We start from the raw sequence: 5434 nt of genomic DNA on the forward strand, positions 1-5434 counted from the left end.
TTTTTTCTCCAGGTACTTCTAAGAATGAATTAACATTTATCTATGCAGTCTATAAAGTATGATGGCATGGAAATAAACAATTGCAAGGTTCAGTCCCACACTGTTTATTGTGTACCCACCACGTGCTAGCTACCGTGCTGCGTGCCAGGGATATGATTAGGAGCAAAATGGGCATGGTTCCTGACCTCACAGAGCTTACAGTCCAGTGGGGTGATTGTCCATAAATAAGCAAATAAACACCAAATAAAAACAGATGGTGATCGTCTTAGTTGATTTGTGCTGCTATAACAAAATACCACAAGACTGGATGGTTTATAACCACAGAAATCTATTGCTTACAGTTCTGCAGGCTGAAAGTTCAAGGCACTGAACAGTCTACTCTTCAGAGAGAAAAAAATATAGTAGGAATACTCCGGTTCTGTGCTCCCTCCTTTATTACCCCATGGAGGAGGAGTGACTCATCAGCCTGGAGAACAAGAGGAGAAACTGATTGCCCATGGCTCACCCCATTCCCACTAACCCAGCTTTGGAGAATCCAGGAGGACTTCCCAGAGGAGGTGATGGTTAAGCCCCAAAGGCTGAAAATAAAAGGGAAGTAAGAGAGAGTAGTTTGGGGGAGGTGCCAGAATGTGGAAATTCCTGGAGGCAAAAGAAAACATGGTCCTTTGGGGGAAAGGCAAGAATTTCCGTATGGCTGGAGTATAGAGGGTGAGAGATCAGCAGCTGAAAGATGAAGCTAGCAAAGGAGCCAGATCATGAAGGGCCTTATGTGCCAAACTATGGAGTCTAGTCTTTATCCTGAGGGCACTGAGAGGGATAGTAAGGTTTAATCAAGAGAGTGAAGATATATTATTCCTGCTAGATCAATCTGGCTGCAGGGTAGAGAAAAGAAGAAGGATTGGAAGTTCCCAGCCCTCTCTGAAAATGTGATAAAAGGAGGAAAGGGTCCTTTGCTGTGCTAGAGATCTTCCTTTTGGCCCTCCAGGTCGAATTGTCCTGGGCCCTGGGTCTGAGCTCCTGTCAGAGGGCCCTCTCCATACAGACCCCCTCCCAGCTCTAATAACCACTCATTCCCTCTCCCCTACAGGCCGAGGAGCGGGCACAGAGTCCCAATGGTAGTGTGCAATCCCTTGTAGTTTCTTTATACCCTGCCCACATATTTATAAGTAACTTTGTTATTTAAAACTCCTCAAATGATCCTAATTTGAGTACACCAGATGGTTCCTGCTGGTATCTTTGTGGTTACATCCCCCCTGCCCCCCTCAGAAAAAGAGAAAGCAAGTATAAGTGACATGGGGAAAGGATGGGACATCTTCCTCAGGATTATGCCTGGAGAAGTTTGCTGCCTAAGAAAGATAATGGTCTTACTGAGATAGTGGTTGTCTTTTTTTTTTTAATAAATTTATTTATTTATTTTTGGCTGCGTTGGGTCTTCGTTGCTGTGCACCGGCTTTCTCTAGTTGTGGCGAGCAGGGGCTACTCTTCATTGCGGTGCGTGGGCTTCTCATTGCGGTGGCTTCTCTTGTTGTGGAGCACGGGCTCTAGGTGCGCGGACTTCAGTAGTTGTGGCACGCGGGCTCAGCAGTTGTGGCTCGCAGGCTCTAGAGCGCAGGCTCAGTAGACGTGGTGCACGGGCTTAGTTGCTCCGCGGTATGTGGGATCTTTCCGGACCAGGGCTCGAACTCGTGTCCCCTGCATTGGCAGGCGGACTCCCAACCACTGCACCACCAGCGAAGCCCTGTGGTTGTCTTTTAATAGCCCTACTGTTTTGGTGAGAATGATGCTGCTCACTTAAAAAGGAAAGAAAAAGAAAAATCTTTGGAAACTTCACCTCCCAGAGACAAATGCTGTTAACATTTTTGCTGAATATTTTTCTACACATTTCTCTATACATATATACTCATACAGATACGTTAGACTTCATATGAATGAATCATACTCCAAATGCTGAATCAAACCTACATTTTCTCATCCAGAAGCCTCAAGTTTTGAGTTGCCGGTGGACAAATCCAAGTAGACCTGTCAGGAAACAAACTGAATATAGTCATCTAGAGTTCAAGTCTTGAGGTCGCCATCAGAGAGAGATGGTCATGAAAGCCTCATGAGGCAGAGGATCCCATCAGGCAGAGGGTGGGAGGGGAAAAGGTGAGGGCCACCACAGAGCCACTGGAACTCAAATACTGACAGTTCAAGAAGAACCAGAGGAGACAGAGAAGGAACAGTTAAGGAAGTAAGAGAAAGGAGAGTTCTTGGCCTTTGAGAAAGAGGCGTGGTCCACGGTGAAGAAGGCCACTGTCAGGTCAAGGGAGGTAAGGGCTTTGGATTTAGCAGTAAAAAGGTAGCTGGTAGCCTGGATAAGAGTGATTTTAGTTGGGAATTCCCTGGCGGCCCAGTGGTTAGGACTTGGCGCTTTCACTGCCGGGGGCCTGTATTCGATCCCTGGTTGGGGACCTGAGATCCTACAAGCCACTTGGCATGGCCAAAAAAAACAGTGATTTTAGTCAAGTGGTAGAGTGGAAGCCAAATTGTAAAAGAGCTGAGGAGAAAATGGAGGTAGTCTGCCCCCCAATTTGCTGTCCCCCTCCTCCCTCATCAGAGCTTTTTCAAACTCTAATGTGTGTATGAATCACCTGAGCATATTGTTACAGTGCAGATCTGATTCAGTAGGTCTGGGGTGGGCTCTGTATTTCTAGCAAGCTCCCTGGTGATGTGGATACCACTGAACCAAACTTGAAGCAAGGGGTTAGATTGGGCTGCCCAGTGCCAAGCCCCGGTCTTGATAAGTGCTTTACCAAAGACACTCAAGTGTACAGATATAAAAATGAATTCTTAGGGTCTTAGATTATTATTCACATCAGAAAATTACTAACAAGGAAAACTAGAGGAAATATCTTCACTCATATGTCTAGCTGTGTCCTACATATGTGCCTACCTCATGAAGGTCCCTTCACTTGGGTCACTTAAAACTTATTAGGGTTTTCTAGTTATCTTTTAGTTATTATTTCTACTTTAATTGCATTAGGCCCAAGAACATGCTAAGATCACAGTCCTTTGAATTTGTTAATATTTGCTTTATGGCTCAAAGCATGGTGAGTTTTTGTCAATGTTCCATGAGTGCTTGAAAAGAACATACTCTACCATTGGGTGCTCATTAACTGGATTGACAGGTCTTCATATTTTATCAATTACTAAGAAAAGATGTGTTAAAATCACCTGTCTCTCCACCTAGAAAGCCTTTCCTCCTCACCTCTCCTACTTGCCCAGTCTTCCGTCCAACAACTGGGGACTCATGGTGACCAAAATCTGACCCAATCTCGGCAGATCCAGTCCTTCCCCTCGTGGAGCTGACAGTCTAAGAAGATTTACCTGGTCACCAACACCTCCCCTCCTCACCTCAGACCTAGAAATAATTCTCCCTCCTCTGAGCTCTTACGTCATTCACTGCCTGTGTAGCTAATTTAACACTCAGTCTGTCTTCGTTGCAATTATTTGTGTTCATAATTTACTCCAGCTTTTATACTCCACATGAGCAAAGAGTTTCCTATTTTCTATATAACTGCTTCATTAAAATTATTGACAAACCACAAAATTCACTCTTGTAAAGTATACAGTTCAGTGGAAGACTATCTTATTTATCTTGGCACCCTCTGTAGCAGGGGTCCTCCATCTTGGTTGCACATTGGAATCACCTGTAGAGCTTTAAAAAAAAAAATACTGCTACCTGGTTCTCACCCCCAGAGGTTCTGACTTAACTGGTTTGGGGTGTGGCCTGGGCATCAGAATTTGTAAAAGCCCCCAGAGGGATTTTAACTTGTAGCCTGGGTTGCCTTCTAGTGCTTTGCACATAACTGCCACTCAGTAATTGCTGTAATCATGAATTAGCCCTAGGTACCAGCTAATTAACTCATTCAAGAACTACCTTCCCTGTCTCCCTTCTAGCCCAGCAGCTCCTATAATGATTTGCTTATGTCTCTCTCCCCCACTTAGTGTAAAAGGAAGACTGAGACAAAAGCATTTAGAAAAGATAAGTTTACTTGCAAAGACGTGCTGACTTCAGTAGGACTGGACCACTGAATAAGAAATACCACAGATATTTAAAGGAAAAATGTAAAGATTACCATGTTTACATTTATCTCTTCAGCATAGACAGTATGCTCACATGGGAAGATATGTCACAAATGACATATTCCCAAATTTCTGTATTCAAAAGTCAGGGATAAAATAGTTTTCATTAGGGAATCAGTAACTGATGGGAAAAACTCAAGATTTCATTCATTCTAGACAGCAGATTTAAAAAAGTAGTTCGGATACTTTGTCTTAGGGTTGAAAGTGTCTTATTATTAGTAGTATTCTTCCTCCTGTGGGACTTGATGTACACTCTTAAAATGGCAGCAGGGCAGTCTCACTTTTGTTTCCACAACCGTGAGCTTCATGAAGACAGGGTCCGTTCCAGTCTTAGATATTATGCCATTCCCGTGCTGGCACATGTTGGACGTTCAATATATATTAGTGAAATGGATACGATCACACCTCGTGCCACAGTACTTAAATAAGATTTTAACTGGATAGGGAGCTGCACCAGTTTTCCATTTTGATACTTTTCACAATTCTTAATTATGGTGCTCTGAACTGGGGCACTCCTCAAACTGCTTAGGCTACAACAAATTCAGAAGGAGCTTTTATTTCCACGTAAACGATTGTTGAGGGGCGGTTGTCTGTGAATGGACGACCCTCACGTGAGTAACAAGATGGTCACTCCCGGATGAATGGAAGACACGATTCTCGTGGCTGGAGTGATCCCTCAGCGAGGCCGGTCATCTTGCCTATCCTGTAATACCATTTAACACCTACTATTGACACCTCCCCATAGCCAGATCCCAGAGGTCCGCGTGGGCATCCGGAGCCGCGCCCCCAAGTTCGCCGCAGCAGCATCCCCCCAGCAGGGGCGTTACGCCCCAGGGCGCAAGGCAGAGCGACTCACACATCTAGAAGACAGAGTAAAACCAGTCGCACCAAGGAGAGGCAGCGTTATTTAGGCAGGCGGCTACTCCTCCAGAGCTTCCACCCTGTCCCCTGGGCCCGGCGCCCGGCGCTCAGCCTGTGCCCGGCTCCAAGAGCCCCAGCTCCCTCCACGTGTCCTGTCTTCCCAGCAGCCACCTCTGCTGCCTCGAGAGGAAAATCTCCTGACAACTCGCGGTCTGCGGACTACGACTCCCAGCAGGCACCGCGCCGCTTCTCTCTCCGCCCCCCTCCACGGGGCACGCAGGCGCTCTGGGCTCCGTCAACAAGCCGGGCTGGCGACGACTGTTTACAGTTCCTTATGGGATTTGTAGTTTTTCTGGAGCTAGCTGGGTTGTCAGTCAAAGGGACAAGAACTACAAGTCTCGGCGGCCCCAGCGTGACGAGCCTGGTCACGTGGGAGGGGGCCGACCGG

Source organism: Delphinus delphis, chromosome 2, assembly GCF_949987515.2.
Source record: "Delphinus delphis chromosome 2, mDelDel1.2, whole genome shotgun sequence".
In the NCBI taxonomy this organism is placed as follows: Eukaryota; Metazoa; Chordata; class Mammalia; order Artiodactyla; family Delphinidae; genus Delphinus; species Delphinus delphis.